The 23,108-nt window shown below is 35.6% G+C and overlaps 1 long non-coding RNA gene across 1 annotated transcript; it reads left to right on the top strand.

Moving 5' to 3' along the window:
- The first annotated feature begins 6,087 nt into the window (after positions 1 to 6,087).
- On the top strand, positions 6,088 to 9,986 carry LOC141488154 (uncharacterized). The gene is made up of 3 exons (XR_012468595.1): positions 6,088 to 6,349; positions 7,137 to 7,357; positions 9,792 to 9,986. It is a non-coding gene; the product is annotated as an uncharacterized LOC141488154 (long non-coding RNA).
- Positions 9,987 to 23,108: the final 13,122 nt, after the last annotated feature.

The raw sequence follows: 23,108 nt of genomic DNA, 5'->3' as shown, positions 1-23,108 counted from the left end.
TGGTTTCTAAATGGGACATGAATTGCTGAGTTTTTACTTTCGGCTTGGTGATGGGCATCTTTACAGATGGAAAGGCTCCCAAACAAAAGAACTCGCATGTCTTTTCTGCGAGCCAAAAGCTCCTATTTAGTGAGCTATGTATGATTTAAATTAAGCATGCAAGTACAAATAAATTACTCAACCACCCACCTCTCCTCTTATTTGACTGCCTGAGTTGGAACAGGCAGGGGATCTGGCAAGAGAGAAACCAAACCCGGAGGAGGGTGGGGAAGGGTGGAGCCCTTGCTAGACTGTCGGGGTTGTGGGGACCCCAGATGAAGGGAAGTTCGCTGTACTCCCCTAGGCCAGCTTTGCAAACCTGAAAACAAATAAATCAAAGGCAGGAATTTTGTCCCTTACAAACACAATTCAGCAAAGTGAATTTTCATTTTTTTTTTAATGCCAAAACCATTCTTTGTTGTTGTTGGTGTTGTGGGCAGCTAGGTGGCGCAGGGAATAGAGCGTCTGACCTGAAGTCAGAAAAACTCATCTTTGTGAGTTTAAATCTGGCCTCAGACACTTATTAATTGTTAGACCCTGGACAAGTCCTTTGCCTCAGTTTCCTCATAAGTAAAATGAACTAGAGAAGAAAATAGCAAAACCACTACAGTATCTTTGCTAAGAAAACTCCAAATGAGATCACAAAGAGTCAGACACAACTGAAATGACTGAATAACATGCATGACTAGAAATTTTAATATTTATTTATTGAGTTTTTAGTGCCAAACTATTCTTACCTGTCCTAACATTCTTACCAACTCTTCTACTGAGAGGGGATTTTCACCCTGGCACCCATTATATCTTGTCTTAGCAAAAAAAGAACAACAGGTGGAGAAAGGTGATTACAGATAGATGTAATGACTGATAGATATTGATCTATTTACTCACTAGTCATCTACCATCTTCCTACCACTAATCAGCTTGCATTCAATTTGAACAAATGAGAGCTTCCATTCCACATTCCAAACTTTACTCCTTTCTCTTCCTTGAATCCAGCATTTCATCTCCCATTTGTTTGCTTTCCCACAGAATGTCCCTCACCCATTCAAGGCATTCCCTCTCCCCTCAGCTTCTTAGAATCCCTGACTTCCCTCAAGGCTCACTCAGCTCATGAACCCTTTCCTACCAGAAGCTTTTCCTGATATACTTGATGGTTTGTGCTTTCTCCCTCCTAAAATTATCTTGTATGTATGGACTCAGGTGTTTACCTTTTTTATTTCTTCTATACAAGTTCCTTGATGGCAGAGACTGTTTTGTTTTCTTTGTATCTCAAGATCAGTAGAGTGACAAAATTGTATTGGACACTGGGTCAAGTCTGGTTGAAGATCAATAGAAAATTTCAATAGAATCCTATATTTCTCAGCTCTCACCTGATAAAGAAGTAGGGGGAAAATGTGAAAAGGAAATGAAAGGAAACTGGTGAGTCACCTCTCTAACAGGTCTAATTTGTTTCCTTGGTTCCAAGGAAGTATGCCAGGGCAGATAGGTGGTTTAGGGAATAGAGTGGAGGGCCTAGAGATAAGAAGACTTATCTTCCTGAATTAAAGTCTTGCCTCTGATGTTTAATAGCCATATGACCCTGGGCAAGTCACTTTACTCTGTTTGCCTTGGTCTCCTCATCTGTAAAATGAGCTGAAGAAGAAAATGGCACCTTTGCCAAGAAAACTCCAAAATAGGAGTGAGACACAACTGAAACAACTAAACAACAACAGCAACCTCAAACACAGCTGGATTTTTCATTCCTAGCATTTCTGAATCTGAGGGGTTTTAGAAAGACCACCCAACCAAGAACTTAGAAAAAAGCACTTAGAAAAAACTAGCTTCCCTGAGGTGAACTTAGTCATCTTTCCACCAGTTCTTCTGAGCACAAACTAGAAGGAGGGCTATGTAGGAGGTAAAGCCACATCGAAATGTTAGGCTTTGTTGAATTGGGATAGTTTCTACTTTGTCCTAAATGAATTCCGCACATTTTTGACACTACCAAACATTGTGGAGGGAAGTATATTTCATGACTATTTCCAGGACCAGTTAGTCCTTTCTCTCTCACTAACTCAGTTTAGCTTCCTTACATTATTTGAGTTGTTGCATCTATTGTTTCTCTGATTCTGCTTTCTTCACTTGATGGTACACCCAAGTCTTCCCATGCTTCTCCAAATTCAGTTTTTAAAGGGTGATGACAAATATTCCATTGTATTCAACACCACAATTGTCCAGTCATTTTCCAGTTGATTGATACTTGCTTTGCTCCCAGGTCTTTCCCTCTATAAAAACACCACTACAAATATTCCTGACAGAAATTTATTGTTTCTACTATGTGCAAAGCACAGTTTGGTTGGTATGTGTACCGAAAGGATTGCACTAACCTTCATCTTCTTTATCTACTCTGGTTGCAGCAGGCTTCCCCCTTAACACAGAGCAATTAGCTAAGAGCACATAGGAAGAAAACCAAATGGTGAAGGCAATCCTGTTGTTTACCTCCTTTCCAATCCTGGATTACAGTCTATAGCAGCAAAGCAAGATTGTTTTGCTCAAAGAATTTTCCAACCAGATAAACCACTCTGAATTCCCTTTGCTATATTCTTGCCAGCTTGGGATTTCTGAGTACTCAGCTCTGGTGTATTTTGCTTTTCTGTACTTTTGAAGGTAAGTAGGGCAGCTGAAATGTCAACACTCTTCCCAACCCAGTTAGCTCTTGTAGACTCTGACGCTGGAATGTAAAGGCCCACACTATGTTTCTGAATTTTCCTCTGTTGTCCTAGCAAGAAAATGTGAGAATTTGAACTGTACTGTTAGGAACTATTAGATAAGTGTAACTTTTGCCACTTGTTCCTTGCATACTAGATGTTAAAGGTCTTGCCCTACAATTACTTCTTTCCTCAAAAAAGGCTAAAAACAATCAGGCTATAACTAGGACAACAAAAATGCAAGTTCATAGGGTTATAAAGTTAGACTGTTTTACATCTGAGAGGTCACTAAATCCAACCCTCTCAGTTTTTAAATGAAGGAAGAATGTGGCAGAAAGAGGTTAAGTGATTCACATTTCTTTTAAGTGTCCCAGATAGGATTCAAACTCAGGCCTTTCTGATTCCCAGTACAATAGACTATAACAACTGATCTCCTTGAATTATCTCTTTTTAAAATTTTTTTTATTTATTTTAGGCAATGGGGTTAAGAATGACTTGCCCAAGGTCACACAGCTAGGCAATTACTGGGTGTCTGAGGTCAGTTTTGAACTCAGGTCCAACTGACTCCAGTTGCTCTATCCACTGTGCCATCTAGCTGCCCCTTCTTGAATTTTATTGCTTAATTCTATGAATATAATGTAGGAGATATATTAACTAAATTCTAAGCTACAATTTTACATTAAAATTTCTGTCATTTGCAGTCAAATTCTTATTATTGTGCCCTTGCCTTCTCATTAAGGAGGTCCTTTGCTCTAGACCCATGAATGTGGTAACCAGAGTAACTTCCAAGGGACTGATCACTGCAAAGCAGGGCCAGCACTTTGACTTTATTCTCCCATTCTGACATCCCAGAAAAAATTATTCACAGCTTAGGTTTTGAGTCATATCTAGGGATGCCCCAAAAGAGATGACTAGAAAAGCATAGATAGATAGATATGAACCAGATTTATTTCCTCTGAACAAAGACATACATAGTATACACAAGATTTCTAATCATGCATTGACAAAAGATTTGTAATAGATAGAATATAGCTGCTATCATACTCTCCTTGGAGGCTGCATTGACATAATGCAGCTTCATAGACTGATGAATAGACATTTTATATTTCACTTTGGTTCTACAGAATGCAAACAATTTCTTCTAGAGACATATCTTCCAGCAAGTAAGCCCAAGGTTTGGGCTCATCCTCCGACTATCTTTTCCAAGAAGATGAGAAACTGATACAGGGAAGTATCTCCCTCACTTCATCTACCTTCCATGGAAAATTCAGCAAGATAGAACTATTGACCATGTGTTCCAGAGATAGGAAGAGAAAAGAGACAGACAGACAAATATTGACAAAGACAGTAAGAGAGAGGCAGAGATAGAGAAAGAGACAGACAGGAAAGGAAGAGACAGAGAGCTGGAAGCTGACTTCTCTTTAAACTCATGCAACCCTTCCCTTGTCACTCTCATGGGGTTAGAACTCCAATAAGAGAATTGCTTCATCCAAATAACCTCTTGAATCATTCAGGATTGGGCCAGCTCATTTAGTCAATGAGGAGCAGGTAGGACAGCCCAACATGGTCTGTGGTTTACAGTCTCTATTGTTGATGTTTGTCCTTTGTTCTTGAAGAGAACCATGATATCAGGGAGGTAATGCCACAACAAGCATGTGAATTGGATTTGAGTGAGGGGAGGCTGTGCTCAGTCACCAATCTTTTTCTCCTCTAGAGCCATCGGAATCTAATGATCGGATATGAATCAGGGTGACTGGAGATAGCCCTGGATGCAAGGCAGTTAGGATTAAGTGACTTGCCCAAGGTCACAGAGCTAGTTAGTGTCAAGTGTCTAAGGTTGGATTCAAACTCCTGCCCTCCTGACTCCAAGGTCAGTGCTCTATCCATTGTGCCACCTAATCACCCTAGAAAATAAAAAGTTCATGGGGACAGCTAGGTGGCAAAGTAGATAGAAAACTGGCCCTAGAGTCAGAAGGATTTGAATTCAAATCTGGCCTCAGGGTGGCTAGGTGGTGTAGTGGATAAAGAACCAGCCTTGGAGTCAGGAGTACCTGGGTTCAAATCTGGTCTCAGACACTTAATAATTACCTAGCTGTGTGGCCTTGGGCAAGCCAGTTAACCCCATTGCCTTGCAAAAAACAAACAAAAAAATCTGGCCTCAATTAATTATTTACTTAATACTTACTTAGCTGTATGACTTTGGGCAAGTCACTTAATCCTATTGCCTTGCAAAAAAAAACAAGAAAAAAAAGAGGAAAATAAAGGGTTCAAGGTTTTATTTTTAAATGGTAGATGGAGTTGGGGAAATTTTCCAAAAGTTAGTGTTATGCTTCTTTCAAATAGAGATTCTTTGTCTCTTCAGTATCTAGTATCTTCCTGGAATTTTTTTTTGTGCTTAAAAATGCTTGATGATTGATTGATCAGTACCACCCATGGTATAAAACTTTATGATGACTGGTGGGAGCAGGCTGGAGATGAAGGGAAGAGTCTGTGGAACTGGAAATTAGATTTGGTGCCTGTTGAAAGGGGTTTAAAGTGGAGTTGCAGCAATATTTAGGGAAATCCATTTTGGATTCAGAATAGTATTAATGGAAGTAATTCCACCAGACTTTGTGAATAGAACACTGAGGCAAGAGTCAGGGAGAGAGAGAGAGAGAGAGAGAGAGAGAGAGAGAGAGAGAGAGAGAGAGAGAGAGAGAGAGAGAGAGAGAGAGATCACCAAAAAAAGTATACTTCCAAATTCCCATTCCTTGGTAGTCATTTCTGTCCATGTGAAAAGTTCTCTGAAAAAACAGGACTGCCCTGAGATTTCCTTTGGGAGTGCCTGAGAATCAGCCCCAGTTCACTAGACACAACTGTTGGAGGCTGCAGACAGGGTTGTATTTACACGTCTAGGGAGGGAATCATTTCACAATATTTAACAAATCTCAGGAGTCTCATCACTATGCATGACTGAATGTTGCAAATTGTTGGTTTACCCACATGTAGTAGAACTGGAAAGGCCATCGAGATCACCCTAGTCCAATCTCCTCATTGTATAGATGAGAAAACTGAGAAATGAAGTGAAATGATAAGCTCCAAGTCATATAAGCAGTGACAAGTTGGAGAGCCAGGTTTTTGGACCTTAATCCCCAAACCCTCAATCTCATGCTTCTTTTTGCTAGTCTACTCTGACTCTGATTCCAACTCTCTTAATCTCTCTCTCTGACTCTGATGTTCCATTTTCCTCAGGCCAACTCTTGATTCCAGAAGCCATTTAGTCAAGGCATAGCTGAATGGGAGTCTCCTCTATAAGTAGTCATGAGGACTTCCACTGGGCATGTGGAGGGGGAAGGGGGGGGTCTCACTATCTGTGACAGTTCAGTTTTCTAATTATTAAGCTCTTCTATCTTCCTTTCATTCATCACAGTTCTGCCTTCTAGAACATTGTTTTCCAAAGAAGAAACCATGTCAAGACTCTAAGGGTTGTGTGGTCAACTAAACAGAGGAGTAAAAGATGGGTTGAATCCCATCTTCCCTGCAATGACTCATCCTGGGACTCCATGCAAGCACAATCATACCTACTTTTTATCCATTATTCCCCAAGATACCTCCAATTATGAAGATGACTCCCAACCTCCTCTCAGGTCCTGGCAATTATGCTTTAGAATATTTATTACTTGACCAATATCCAGACACTCAAAGCCCCAGCCATTCAGAAAATCCTACTGTTCTACCTCTCCCTGTCCCCCATTCTAGTATGCCTATCTCTGTCCTCCTGATCACCTCCAAAGCTATCTGGAATCAACTCTATGCCCCAGGGCAGTAATTGGTAAGAATCTAGTGCTCCTCTCCATTTTTTTGTTTTGTCTTCCAGTAGGGGAAAAAAAAGTGAATATACCACTTATATAACTGCAAACATATATAATATATAAACTAAGGGATTATCATACATTAGAGATGGTATGGTCAGCATTATTTATTTATTTGTTCATTTATTTGTTTATTACTGACATGGATATATGACCAAGAAAGTTTGGAGACCACTGATCTAAGATCCAAGCAGAGCAAATCTGATCTCTCTTCCATATGTCATCTCTTTAAAAAAAATCCTATTCCCATGAGACTTCTCTTTTTCTCCACACTAAAAACCCATTATTTCTTTAACTGATCTCTTGATGACATGGTCTCTAGACTTTTCATTATTCTGATCCCACTCTTCTGAACATTGTACCCCCCCATAATAATTGCCATAGCACATTCACAAAGTTGTTATGAGGAGCTAACTAGTGTTCCATAATTGCGTGCTATTTATCAGTAAACAATTGATAATATTTAATTCCTTTGTAGATGTATACCAGAAATTCAGGGGTAGACAACTACCTCTCCTTGAAGGCAGAGACTATATTTTATACCTTTCTTATGATTATTCAGCAGGTCACATGAACTTCAATCTTCAGAAACTCATCTTCCTGCAAGATCATATCAACCCTAAAACTGACTTGCCCCTCCCTTCTTCAGATTGGAGGGGTGGAGAGTGGACATCAGAGAGCTTTTCTCAGAGGCTCCATTTAAGGAGGGATCCCAGGGCAACCACCTCATCATTTCCCACCTGGCTGCTCTCCCCTGAACTTCCATCATGTCCCCAATGCAAGGTATTATCTCTCCCTTTTCATCTTTTTATATGCTGTCTTCCCCATTAGATTGTAAGCTCCTTGAGAGCAGTTTTTGTCTTTCTTTGTATCCTCATCCCTAAGCACTGAAACTTGGCAGGTACTTAGTATTTTGTTTATTGACTGAGGAGATAGTGTTAAATAATAACTTTTACAGACTCTCCTCAGAATCTTCTTTTGTAGGTATGTTTAAATAATAATGATAATAATAGTGATATTTGCATAACACTAAGATTTGCAGGGAGAACTCTATATACATTATCTCCTTTAAAAACCAGGGATAATATTGGTTCAAGAATTCTCTTTAACATTTTTTGTAAACATGAATCTTCCCTATTATGGATCATGTTTTTTAAGCATTGGCCTCTGAGTATTCAAGAGAGTTCTCAGAATTCTAAGAGCAGTCAGGTGAGAAATGATGAGGTGGTTGCCCTGGGATCCCTCCTTAATGGAAACTCTGAGAAAAGCTCTCTCTGGTGTCCACTTTCCACCTTTCCAATCTGAGGAAGGGAAGAGCAAGTCAGTTTTTGGACTGATGTTTTCTTGCAGGAAGATTGAAATCCAGGTGACCTATATTACCTGTTGAGTAAACATAAGAAAATAGCAGAACCCATATAGATCCTTTGGATCATTTTAAAGAGAAAGGATTAGAGGCAAGAGTATGAGTGGAGCACATAGCAGATGACTCTATATGGAAAATGGGAAAGGTGCAAAGAGGCTTGAGATGGTCAAAGTATTAATTTTTAAAAAAGGAGTAAAATGTGGATCCCAGAAAGTACAACCAATGATATTGACATTCCTTATAAGATTCCAGATAAATATGTAAACATATGGTTTCTGAGCACTTAAGAGTAAAAACTGGGGATCATTAAAATCCAGCTTAGGGTAGTAAATCTTATAAAATTAACCTCACAATAAAAGAAACTAACCTCATTCCCTTTTGTGATAAGGTTCCTAGACTAGCATATTTTGATTTCTTTAAAGACTGGATAGCCCAGAGAATGACCTTTCCCAAATATAACACATATCCTCAACTCATCTTATGAATCACCTGCCAGTGTTGCCCCATAAATTCAACACTCAATGTGCCTTCTTCATTTTCTTTTGACATTCTGCAGATAGTGCCTCAAAGATTTTCCAACAGTTATTCCATTATTTTGCCATTTGACCAAGCTATCATACATTACTTTGATGACAACTTTTTCTTGGTTCTTTTTCATAGTTTATCATTGATTATGTATTTCAGCCTCTTCATATCTATTATGTACCTCTCTATTGCCCTCTGACTCATAAGCATTTTTAATTCCTCAGAGATTGTAGTATTACATGATTCATAGCTAGACAGCAAAACCAGTAAAAATTGGTTTTAAAAAGACAATCCTTTCTTTTAGAGAGAAGTTTAGATATCATTAAAGGAGTTTTGCAATTTTCCAAATAAAATCTAGCCTGCTCTTCTCCTTCTCCCAGATAATTCTAGGTCTAACTCACTGTCTAACTCACATTTTTTAAAATAACATTTTACCCCAATTATATATCAAAACAATTTTTACCATTCCTTTAAAAAAAACTTTTGAGTTCCAAATTCTTTCCCTCCCTCTTTCTTCTCTTCCCTCCCTGAGACAATAAGCAGTCTGATACTGATATAGACTATCCAAGATATGTATGTTAAATCTAACTGCAACCCATAATATTGACAATATTGATTCTTCTTTCAATTATTCTTTTTCTTACATGGATGGTTAGACCAGACTTTGCAGAGTTATGGATACTATTCAGGGGTCTTAGTGATCCACACAGAAGCACCTTACAGACCTCACTATCTATAGGGAATTCCCCTGCAACCTGTACAATTCATCGTGTATCCTTGATGATAATGGCACCTTTGTGGAACATATGTTTTTCTAATTTGGGCCTTGCTGAGATAGTAATTGCAAAAGCTAAATTTTGAATGTATGTCCACTAACTCCAAATACAGTGTTTTTTCCATAGTACCATATTTTCATCTACCATTACTTAGTTGGGTCTCTCTCTCTCTCTCTAAGGTCTTTTTGACAGTTTTTAACCCTCCTTTGCTTCTCTTTATTTTTATGATGTAATATTCTGCCATACTTTTCCATAAGGATTTTGAAAAATGAGTCCATATAATAATAAGCTATTTAGCTCTAGCTATTATATTATTCTGCTTGCCAGCTAAGTCAAATTTTGCTGACTAATGTTCTTTTTAGATTTTTTTTTGGTCTCATTAGGATAGCTAATTAAAAACAGGTAAGCTTTTGTGTGAATTTATTATAGTTTGTGTCTGTCATTTCTCCCATTCATATCCTGTCTTTAATGAACAGTAACATATTTGAATAAGTCATGTTTTAATTGTTTGAGTTGTCTGACACACTTTTTTTCTTCTTGTTTTTTCTTTTAGTTTTGTACTAACTCTAATCTCTGCTCTGACAAGTTGAATATTTCACTGTACTTTAACAACTGGCTCAGCCATGATTCTCCTCATCAGCAACATGTCATTTCCTGTCATTTTAAAATAATAAATTCATTTTTATTTGTTTTTGGATGTGTTAGCACCTGCTGGTTATTTTCATAAAGAAAATTTTCATTATATAGAAACAGGAGACTTTTAAGTAATATGAAAATCTTTGGCTTCTATTATTCCTTTTGTTTCACTGTCCTTGCACTTTTCACTTTTGCACTGAAATCACAAAATATGAGAGTTTGTGGAAATTTTGACCACAGGGGTCTTATTGTACTCTTACAGAATTTTTCTACTTCTTTATCCTATGCAACAAACAATGTTGCATTAGACTTCATTTGTTTTCCTAATGGTCTTTCCCCAGAGACAAAATCCACAGAATTATGTTTCTTCTTACCTTTGGACACAATAAAACCAACTCTTCCAGTTTTTTTTCATTTGTCTCTCCAAGGAAAATCAGTAAGCCATTCCTTTAACTTTCCTTTAACTTTCTGTCTGTTTTTATTTATGAAGAGAAAGTCAAGATGGATTCAATTCAGTTCCTCCAGTGGCATATTTATTCAGTAATCAAATAAGGATCTTCCATTTGGAACACTGATGACTAAGTTAAAGCAAATAGATGATCTAAAAACCACAATTCTTAGCATCCTTTTGTCACTGACATGGATAGGGGGCAATTTTATACTTTTATTTGTTTTATGAGTTGCCATGGCCAAAGAATTTTTCACCAAGAGGTCAGGATATTAGCTTCTCTGTGTTTAGCCAGATTGATCCATGGAAAGCATGTTGTCTGTTTCTAAGACCATTATCCAAGGCATTCCAACAATTTATTTATGCTGTCATAAACTTGAAGAATCCCTTGTCATTTCCATGCCATGATTAAGATATCAGGATTTTGTACAAAGTAAGAATTAATAAATATTGGTTCAATAAAGATTGAAAGGACAAGACTGAGAAATTTGAACTAAATTATAGTAGAGTTAGTTATATTTGTAGTAGGTCGATACGTCAGTCCATTGCAGCTATGGTTTAGAATTTAGAAGCTTTCAAAGAAGAGTATCATCCAGTAACGCTAAAAATCAATGTCTTTATTACAGACATGCTTTGATTCATACTCCAGAGGGCATGAGGTCCAAAATGAACCACACAAAGAGGATTGGGGATAAGCAAGGATGAATCTACATAGGCATTAATAATTTACCACCTATCTGAGCATGGTTAGCAATAACTACTTATGACAGATTGAGTAGGTCACTTAAACTCCCTCACCTCAGTTTCCTCAGTTATAAAGATAAAGGGTTGAACAAAACGACCTCTGAGCACACTTCCTGGTCTAAATCTATGATTCTTTAATCCTTCATATCCCACAGAAAAAGATACAACCTCATGGTGAGTTTTAGATTTCATCAGGATAATTAAAAGGCACATCCAGGGGACACCAAGTAACTCTTCTTAATTTGGTATGGGGAAAGCCTTGGAATCTTCATTTCCTTCACATAATAGCTTTTTGAAAGTAGAGATTGTTTTGTTCTTTGTCTTTGTGACTAGTACCCAGAATAGTGCCAGAAAAAAATAGGTATTTAATAAATGCTGATTGATTGATTACTCATGGGTGAAATCTAGGATAACTGATTGGTGTTTCACATTAGTATAAGGAACCAATAAAAGTTTCCCCATTACAAATTAATTGGAAGCCTCAGGCAACCTGGAAAATTGGTTAAAATTTGGGGACAATGTTGGACATCAATGTGTAAGTGTGGTTTGGGAAGGTGTAAAGATATTCATTTATGCATCCAGATGAGAGTGAAATTGTTGCATGTGGTAAACGTTAATGCAAGTTATTGAATTGGATTGTTTTTTGAATGTGTTGAGTTTATTTCATCACATTTATTTTTATTTAGAAGCTTTCTGACATAATGGACAGATTGCTAATGGTCATATCGGTCTGTGAGTCAGGAAGATGTGGATTCAGACCCTAATTCTGACATTTTAAAAGCTGTGTGATTCAGGGTCAAATACTTGACCTTTATTTGTCTCAGGCAACTCCCTAGGATTTATCTAAGTATAGACTGGTTCAGTGGGTAGAGGGACTTTCCCCACACAGAGACATCATCTTGTTTGTTGAAGAAACTTTCATTTCCTCCTACTTGTTCTTGTTTCTGTTTCTAAATTCATCTTAGAATCATAAACTCTTAGAGGTAGAGTGGTCTCTGCCTAGTCCCACCCTATCCAAAACATGAATTCCATCAACTGAATTCTTATTGTGATTCTTTACTGATACTTTTAATGATCACTGAGAGACTATGTCAGCTTTGATACAGTTCTTGCAAAAGGGAAAAAATTAGACAAATGTTGCCTCTGATTCCTTTCTCCTTCCCATCAGTTCAAAATTCTCCTTTTCAAATCATCTCTTCCTCCTTCTCTCCTTCCTCTCCCTATATAGAAACCCCCCACACACACACACAAAGACACACACACTTCTGATTCTGTCCTGCTACATAGTAATAATTTAATACATTTTTGGCTAGTTATCTTTCATAAAGCACTTGGACTGTCTCTTACTCTAAACTATCTTCTTCAGGCTTTGGTATTATATCCTGCCCAGGAAAGAGCCAGCATGTGACCTGTGCCAGTGGTGGGAAGAAGCACTGGGGCCAAGGAGATATGATACTCTCCTTGGGAGAACAATAAATCCAAACTGAAGCAGTTGTAAATCAAAAGACCAAGTCATTTGCTATTAGAGCTTCTTCATTATGCCAGCATCCAGCTGTTTGAGTGAGAAGTAGAAAACTTGTTTACAGAAGCAGAAATACAAGCCTGTACTAGATCCAGGAGCAAGAGAATAATTAGGGAACTATTTCCCTAACTCACTTGGAATCCCCAAAGTTTCAGTCTTTAATTGGGATTGCATGAACTCCCTGCTTCTTCTCTGTGCAAGAATGTTGTCATAGTCCCTGGTTGATTCTATTACATCTCCATCTTGCCTCAGTTGTTCCAGTAACACTAGAATCTCAGACACTTATGATCTAGAACTGTTCCTATCCATTTGGCCAATTTAGGGATTCAAAACAAATATTAGTCCAGTTCCTGCTAGGTACAAAGCAGATGTACTAAACTTTTGTCATCTATTTGTCAGAGTTTTGCAATCTGTTTCACTGGCTTTCTAATCTGGGGTAGGGAGGTGGAGGAGAAATTAATGAAAAGATTTTGCTAGCTGATAATGACTTTAAGTCATTTAAGTGTTAGCCTTATAAGAGGTATTTGAATTTTTAAAGGGGTTTTCTATCCAGACAGTGCCTTAACCCAAAGAGCTGAAGTCCCAAAGCAGGGGCTTCAGGCTGTCTGCCAAGGTCCAAAGTGAATTTATTAAGGAGCTTGGAGGCGGATGTGTCAGACCACCCACCACCTCAACTTGGATTCCATGTCTCAGAAAGGTTTCTATTCTGTCAGAGGAAGGAAAGCAATTACAAAGGGAAGAAACATAATAGCTGTGTGTGGGCACCCTGGTGGTTTGGGAGTGAAAAGGTCCTGCCTCACATTTTTAGTCTATGCATTTCCATGAAATTGAAGATAGCTTCACAGGCAGGAAATGACTGGTTACAGATCTAACAGTCCTTTCAGAATCAGCTATCCGTGTGCAATCTGATTGTTGGAGGTCAGAGAAAATGCTAACTTAGAAGAAAAGATTCAGATGAGAAGATATTGAACATGATCATATATGGTGACCTATTTAAATATACTCCAGTTCAGAAAATGGGAAATGGACAAAAGCAAGGACACTGACTGTGACTTTACATTCCTTAGAAAACTTTAACTAGCGAAAAGCAATATTTACTATAAAGAGACAAAAGAGGTCAGGATTCACCTCGTTCCAAAAACACCAAAATACTTATTTGCCAGAGAGAAAGAGAGAGAGAGAGAGAGAGAGAGAGAGAGAGAGAGAGAGACAGAGAGAGGTGGAAGCTGAGGTTTAGAGTATAAGTTTATTCAACAAGCATTGTTCAGGAGGACTGTGAAAGATTATAAGCAGGAATAACTCAGAAAATGGGGGAAATGAATTGCAGAGAAAACAAACCTTCAGAGTTTGACTTGAAGATCTAGCTAAATCAAATATTGAGATGAAAAATGTCACTGATCAGCTGGTATATGAACAATAATCTATTCTCACTCTACTGTACTGGTTAAAGAGTAGATCATGTGAAAAAGATCTCAGTATTCTGATAGAATGCAAAAACCATTAAAAAGAAGGCTTAGGCTGCATTAAGTGAGGCATAATTTAGGGAATTGATGCTGAATTAAGTTGTCTATAGGGAATTGATAATCCCACTATATTCTGCCCTAATTACCACATCCACACTACTACATTCATTGATCTAACCCTACTTACAAGCTCTGAGTTGGTCTTGTTTTGGATACTAAATTTCCTTCTAACTTTAAAGGAGTTTTCTGCCTTGGCAGATACAGTACCAGTGTGCTAAACCTCCTTAATCCTCCCATACTCTTAACTGATAATTTTGCCTCATATTTTACTGAAAAAAAATCAAAGCCATTTACTGAGAGCTCCCTCATCTCACATCACCCAGTTGCCTTCCATCACCATCACTTCCTTCACCCTGTCTCACATGAAAAAGTGCTCTTTTTTGTCTTATTCAGCAGATTCTGCCCTCTATCATTTTCACTCTTACTTCTCTTGAACCTATCTCTCTGTATACTGGTTGTTTCTCTATGGTCTACCCCCATCTTCGAAAAAAGTCTCACTTCATGCTTATCCTCACTAACTATAGGCCGGTATCTCTCATTTTTGTGGCTAAACTTCTTGAGAAGGCCTTGTACGATGGGTGCCTCCATTTTCTTTCCTTTCATTCTCTTCTTAACTCTTTACATTCTGGCTTCTGAATTCTCTCAAAAGTTATTAATAATCTCTTAATTGACAAATCTAATGATCTTTTCTTAATCTTCATCCTTTATGACCTTGAGACTTTGGTACTATAAATCACCCTCTTTTCATCAATACTCTCTTCTCTCTAGATTTTAAGAACACTGCTCTTCTAGTTCCCAACCTGTCTGAATGCTCCAAATTCTATTCAGTCTTCTTTATTGAATCTTCATCAAGGTTGCATATACTAACTTTGGATATTCCTCTAGGCAACTGCCTTGATCCTTTTCCTTTCCTTCCATAATATGTCACTTGGTGATCTCAGCAGCTCCCACAAAATCAATTATCATCTCAGTGCTAATGGTTCTCAGATTGACTTAATTCAGTCCTACCTTCTCTGCTGACTTCCATTCTCACATATTCAACTACTTATTAGATAACTCAAACTGGATGTCCTATAGACAACTTAATTCAGCATGTCCAAAACTGAACTCATTATCTTTCCTCCTTGATTGTTCTTCTCTTCCATATTTTCCTATTATTGTCAAGGACACTATTATCCTCCCAGTCACTTAGGCTAACTACCTATGTGTCATCCTTATCTCTTCACTCCATCACCTACCATAACTAATCTCTTGCCCAAATGTGAAACTCTTTCTTTTACTTTTCCTCCCAGAATTCTCTCCCTTAGTATTAAATTCTGTGGGAGTGAATGCTAAGAGAGAATATACATATAATAGCCATTTTCCCTATGGTAGCTCTCACAACACTGGTGCCACATTTGGAAGGTTATTGATAAATTAGAGAGAATAATAAAGAAAAAGGACTAGAGTGACCTTGAGATCATTCCATATGATGATCAATTGAAACAATCAAGATATTTATTGAGACTAAAGAAGAAAAGACAAGGGGAATGTGATAGTTATCTGCACATGGAATTGAAATTAAAATTGTTATGCTTGTTCCCAAAGAGCAATATGGGTATATTGTAAGATAAAAACTTTCTAATAATTAGAGCCATTTAAGAGTAGAATAGGCTGCCTTGGAAGGTGATCAGCCCTCCATCATTTCTGTTCTTCAAACAAAGCGTAGATAAGACAGTACCAGATGACAATAAAGTAATATCAATACCAAATGGCATAGTATCCAAATTCTTAAAGGAACAAATGAAATAAGTGATTGGAGGAAATAAACAGTAAAACTATACTATTGGGGAATCAAATTCCCCCTCACAGAACTAGATAAATCTAACTGCAAAATAAATATGAAAAGCTGAGATGAAAATAATTTAAGAAAAATTATGGGGCAGCTAGGTGGCACAGTGGATAAAGCACTGGCCCTGGAGTCAGGAGTACCTGGATTCAAATCTGGTCTCAGACACTTAATAATTACCTAGATGTGTGGCCTTGGGCAAGACACTTAACCCCATTTGCCTTGCAAAAAACCTAAAAATCAAAAACAAAAAAGCTGATTATGTATTAGGGCATTAGAAATCTCAAAAACAAAGAAGTAGAAATAATAAATTAAAGCCCCCAATGAAAACAAAACCTAAACAATTATTAGGAGGTATTTTGCTCAATTATATTATAATAGAACTGACAATCTAAGTGAAATTCTTAGAACAATATTGCTATTAGCCTATACAATGTTCTATTGGTTCTGTTCATTTTACCCTTTAATATTTCATTCAAGTCTTTCCATGTTTTTCTAAAAATCAACCGGTTCAACATTTTTTTTAACAAGTAATATTCTATCACAATTATATACTACAACTTGTTCAGCCATTCCCCAGTTGAAGGGCATCCTTTCAATTTCCAATTCTTTGTCACCAATAAGAGAGATACTATAAATATTTTAGAATGTATAAGTTCTTTTCAAATAGATCTAACAGTGCTATTGTTTGGTTGAAGAGTATACAGAGTTCTGTAATATTTAGGGCCCAATTCCAAAGCTCTCCAAAATGGCTGGATCAGTTAACAGTTCCACCAACAATGATTTAAGGTTCCAATTTTTCTATATCCCCTCAAAAATTTGTTGCTTTCCTTTTTTTGTCATTTTAGTCAATCTGATAGGTATGAGATGATATCTCAAAGTTGTTTTAATTTGCATTTCTCTAATCAAGAGTGATTTAGAGCATTTTTCATATGACTATATAAAATTTTGATTTCTTCATCAAAAAACCACCTGTTCATATCCTTTGATTCATTCTTATAAATTTGGCAAAGTCTTTATGAATTTGAGATATCAGCCCTTTTATCTGAGAGACTATAAATGTTTTTATCCAATTTTCTGTTTTCCTTCTAATTATTGCTATGTTGGTTTTATTTGTCAAAACCTTTTTTAGTGTAATATAATTGAAATTATTCATTTTATGCCTCATAATGCTATCTCTTATTTTTTTCATAAATTGTTCTTTTATTAAGTCTAATAGGTATTATGTTCCATGTTCTTCTAAATATTTCTCTTTATATCTAGGTTATGGATCCATTTTGACCTTGTCTTGGTAAACGGTGTAAGATTGTGGTCTATGCCCAATTTCTGTCAGACTGCTTTCCAGCTTTACCAACATTTTTTACCAAATCACCAAAGTTTAAATCTTTACATTTGTCAAATACAGGTTTACTATAAATATTTGCCACTGTGTATTGTGTGCCTACTCTGTTCCATTGATCTATCTTTTTATTTCTTAGGACTAGATAATTTTGATAATTACTGCCCTATAGTATACTTTAAGTTCTGGTATTGCTAAACTTTTTTTTCTTTGGATTTTTAAAAATTAATTCTTTTGATATTCTTGATCTTTTGTTCTTTTGAATTAATTTTGTCATTTTTACTAGGTCAAAATTATTTTTTGTAAATTATTTGGGTGACATTGAATAAATAAATATATTAGTTTAGGCAAAATTGTTATTTTTATTTTATTGACTCTGCTTATCCATGAACAATTACTATTTCTCTAGCTATTTAAATCTGATTTTATTAATCAAAGTTTTTTATAATTATGCTCATTACTTCCTGAGTTTGTTTGATAGGTAAATAACAAACATTTAAAGAACAATTAATTTGAATAGTATATAATTTGAAAAAATAGGAGTCCTATAAAATTCTCCCTATTACACCAATATGACTTTGATATCTAAACCAGGAAGAAAAAAATTGAGAAATAAAACATAGACCAGTTTCCTTAATTAATGTTGAAATAAAATTTTAAAATAAAATGCTAGCAAGGAGACCCCAGTAATATGTCACAATGATTACCAGGTGGGATTTATACTACAAATGCAGGTCTAGTTAGAAATTAGGAAAAATATAAGCATAATTGATCACATCACTAGCAAAAACAAATCATATAATTATATATATATATATATATATATATATATATATGAAGATACTTTTCACAAAATAAAATACCCATACCTATTATAAACATTAGAATGCATAGGAATAAATTAATCTTTTCTTAAAATGGCAAGTGATATCTATCTAAAAACCATGAGCAAGCATTATTTGCAATGGTGATAAACTAGAAAACTTCCTAATGAAATTAGGGGTGAAGCAAGGATTTCTAAACATACGTAAAAGTATATACTTTTATTCAATATTGTATTTGAAATGATATACATAACAATAAGACAAGAAAAAAAGAAATTGTAGGAATTAGAATAAGCAACAAGGAAATAAAATTATCATTCTTTGCATATAATAGGAAAGTAAACTTAAAGAACCTTAGAGAATTTGCTAAAATAATAGTTGAAACAATTAACAACTTTAGTAAAGTTGCAAAATATAAAACAAACCCACAAAGGTCATCAGCAACTGTAAAAATACAATAGGAAAAAGATAAAAAGATATACCATTTGAAGTGACTGTAAATAATATAAAATATTTTAGAATCTGCTTGCCAAGAAAGTCCTAGAAAGCTATGAATACAATTACAAAATACTTTTCAGACAAATAAAGACCAAATGGAGAAATATTCATTGCTCATGGATAGGCCAAGTCAGTATAATGAGTGCCAATCTGGCCTAAATCAATTTACTTTTTCAATGATATACCAATCAAACTTCAAAAGAATTATTGCATAGAACTAGAAAGAATCAGAACAAAGTTCATTGGGAAGAACAAAGGTCAAGAATATCAAGAGAATGTCTAAGAAATAGAGTGGTGGATCAATGAAATAGATCAGATACACAGTATATAATAATAAATGACAATATTGGGTTTGATAAACCAAAAGGCCTAAACTTTGGGGACAAAAAAATCTACCATTTGACAAAATTTGCTGGAAAAACTGGGCAGTCTGACAAAAACTAGTCATAAACCAATGTTTCACATCACATACCAAGATAAATTCAAAATGAATGATGATTTAGACATAAAGAGTAATATCATAAGCAAATCAGGGGAACATGAAAAAATGTACCTGTTAGATCTACGGATAAGAGAAGAGTTTGTGACCAAATAAAGAAACAGAAAGGACTATAGGAAGTAAAATGGATAATTTTGATTACTTGAAATCAAAATATTTTATACAAACAAAAAGCCAATGCTGCCAATATTAGAAGGACAATAGGAAGGGGGGGGGGGTTACAGTAAGTTTCTCTGCTACAGGTCTCATTTTACAAATGTTTAGGGAGCTGAGCTACACTTTTAAAAATATGATAAATGGTGATGGTGATAAATAGTAGAAGGATATGAATAGGTAGTTTTCAGAATAAGAAACCAAAATCATATGAGAAAATGCTCTAAATCACTAATGATTAGAGCAATTCAAATTAAAACAACTCTAAGGCACCACCTCACAGTTTTCAGACTGGCTAATTTGACAGAAAAGAAAAATGACAAGTGTTAGAGGGTGTATGGAAAAAAATAGGAATACTATTTTTGGAGTTGTGAACTGGTCTAATCGTTTTAGAGAATACTTTAGAACTATTTATCCAAATATCTAGAAAAAGGTGTCTACCCTTTGACCCAGCAATACCACTATTTGGTATGTGTCCCAAAGAAAACAAAGAAAAAGGAAAAGGAAATATATCTAGATATAGATATAGATATAGATATATACAGATATTATATATATATATATATATATATATATATATATATATGCAGAACTATTTATAACAGCTATTTCTGTAGTGGCAAAGCATTAGAAAGTGAGGGAATGCATATCAACTGGGAGATAGCTAACTGTTATGGAATGGTTTTGTATTATAAGAAATAAAGAAGGGGACTGGTTTTAGTAAAACCTGGGAAGACATATGAATTGATATGAAGTGGAGCAGAAGTAGAAACTCTGTACATAACAGCAATATTTTAATGATGATCAGAAGTGAAAGACTAAATGATTCAATGATTCAAAACACTTCCAAAGGACACTTGATGTTATTCATCTCCAGACAGAGAGAAAATTCTGAATAATGTTGAAAGTATGTTGTTTTTCATTTTCTTTATTTTTTCCAACATGGCTAATATGGACGTATGTTTTGCATGAATTTATGATGAATATAATATTTTTCCTTTTCATTAGGTAGGGAAGGGATTGGGGAAAGGGAAATAATTTGGGACTCCAAATTATTTCAAATAAAAATTAAAAATTAATTATAAAAAAATAAAGTAAAACTTGAATGACCACTTGTTGGCTGTGCTCCAGAGGTGTATATTAGTTTGGGGATCAAATAGGTTAGTCAGTTAGTTAGTTAGTTAGTCAGTCACCCAGTGACTGAGTGAAGAAGTGGTAGGCATAATTAAGAAGATGAAATCAGAAGTAACCAGTCTTGCTCATATAGACAAAATCTGTTCTGGATATGGCATAATGTTAAAGTCTCCTAGGGACTGAGTTTTAAGATACATCAAAGGATTTCATGGCAAGTAAAAATCATAAACAGTGCCCTCCTGGAGAAGAGGAGGAAGAAAGACAATTGAAATGATTTCAGCATTTGCTGACCAATATGAATTATTTTTTAATGCTTATCAAATTGTTCTAAGAATAATCTGTGAGTGTATTTTGGTGAAAATATGAAGAGGAATAGGAAGGTTTTAAATGATAATTATCTGTATTTTTATCAATGATTTGGATAAGAGTATGGATGGCATATTTTATTAAATTTTGACATAAAGATAGGAGAAAAAGCCAACACAGGAAATGACAAAGTCAGAATACAAAAATATTTTGAGTGGCTAGAATCTTGAATCAAATTTTCAATTTTATTTTTAACTGATGCTTATATGACATTTAAAATGTTTCAATACATTATCTCATTTGAATTCATTCTTTCTCCCTGTCCTATGCCAAAAACAACAACCACCATAACCACCTTATAAAGTAGCTATTTAGAGATAACACAACTAAGACTTAAGAGTTTAAGTGATCTACCCATGACTACACAGCTAACAATTGTCAGAAGTGTGTTTGACCTTCCAGTTTCCTAAATTCTGATCTACTGTTCCACTTGAGGTGTCTAACACCTGGCCCACACTACTTGTGAGTTCAATAGAACAGATTAAAATGTAATTTAGAAATATTACAGACTTCTGGCCAAGCTGGCGAAGAGAAGACAGGCACAGTTCTAAAGTCTAGAAACACCTGAATCTTCTTCCCATCAGACTTGGCTTAAAGTCAATCTACACATACTCAGTTAACTTATAAAACATCTAACCTTTCAAGTATTAAAAGGAGGAAAGGGGAGGGGGGACGGAGAAAGGGAAGGGGAGTGGGGGGAAAAGGGGAAATAAAAAAAGGAAGGAAAGGGAAAAGGGAAAAAGGGAAAGGGAATGATGTGATATAGGAGGGCAAACACACTGAAGGGGGTGGTATTCAGAAACAAAATACTGGGGAATATGGATAAACGGGGGGAAAGGGGGAAAATACAAACAGAGGGAAGATAGCATGGAGGGCAATAAAGAATTAGTAATCATAACCTTGAATGTGAATGGGATGAACTCTCCCTTAAAATGTAAGCAAATAGCAGAGTGGATTAAAAATCGGAATCCTACAATATGCTGCTTACAAGAAACTCATTTGAAGCAGAGAGATACATATAGAGTAAAGGTAAAAGGTTGGAGCAAAATATATTTTGCTTCAGCTGAAGTAAAAAAAAGCAGGGCTAGCGATCCTTATCTCAGACAAACCAGCAGCAAAAATAGATAGCGTTAAAAGAGATAAGGAAGGAAACTTTATCCTCCTAAAAGGTACCATAGACAATAAAGTCATTTCAATATTGAATATACATGCACCCAGTGGGACAGCACCCAAATTCTTAGAGGAGAAGCTGAAAGAACTACAGGAAGACATAGACAGCAAAACTCTACTAGTGGGAGACCTCAACCTCCTGCTATCAGATCTAGATAAATCGAATCATAAAAGAAACAAGAAAGAAATTAGGGAGGTAAATAGATTGTTAGAAAAATTAGATATTGTAGACTTATGGAGGAAACTGAATGGGGATAGAAAGGAATATACCTTTTTCTCTGTAGTACATGGAACTTATCCAAAAATTGACCATGTAGTAGGACATAAAAACCTAATAATCAACTGCAGAAAGGCAGAAATAGTGAATACATCTTTCTCAGATCACAATGCAATAAAAGTCATATGCAACACTGGGCCAAAGAGATATAGACCCAGAACAAATTGGAAACTGAATAACCTCATTTTAAAAAATGAGTGGACCAAAAAACAAATTATAGAAAGAATTCACCATTTTATCCTAGATAATGATAATAATGAAACAACATACCAAAACCTATGGGATTCATTCAAAGCGACTCTCAGGGGATATATTATAGCTCTAAATGCTTATATGAATAAATTGGAGAAAGAGGAAATCAATGAACTAAACATGCAACTAAAAAAATTAGAGAAAGAACAAATCAAAAATCCCCAATTAAATACCAAATTTGAAATTCTAAAAATTAAAGGAGAAATTAATAAAAACAAAAGGAAAAAAACTATGGAATTAATAAATAAAACCAAAAGTTGGTATTATGAAAAAACCAATAAAATTGATAAACCTCTGGTCAATTTGATTAAAAAAAGAAAGAAGAAAACCAAATTACTAGTATCATAAATGAAAAAGGTGAACTCACCACCAATGAGGAGGAAATTAAAGTAATAATTTGAAAATTATTTTGCGCAAATCTATGCCAATAAATTTGTTAATCTAAGTGAAATGGATGAATATTTACAAAAATATAATTGCCCAGGTTAAATGAAGAAGAGATTAAATACCTAAACAACCCTATCTCAGAAAAAGAAATTCAACAAGCCATTATTGAACTCCCTAAAAAAAAAGTCTCCAGGGCCTGATGGATTCACAAGTGAATTCTACCAAACATTTAAGGAACAATTGGTTCCAATCCTATATAAACTCTTTGGA

This window comes from Macrotis lagotis, chromosome 1 (genome assembly GCF_037893015.1).
Source record: "Macrotis lagotis isolate mMagLag1 chromosome 1, bilby.v1.9.chrom.fasta, whole genome shotgun sequence".
Lineage (NCBI taxonomy): Eukaryota > Metazoa > Chordata > Mammalia > Peramelemorphia > Peramelidae > Macrotis > Macrotis lagotis.
The sequence above is the reverse complement of the archived record's forward strand: the minus strand, read 5'-3'. Positions and strand labels throughout refer to the sequence as shown.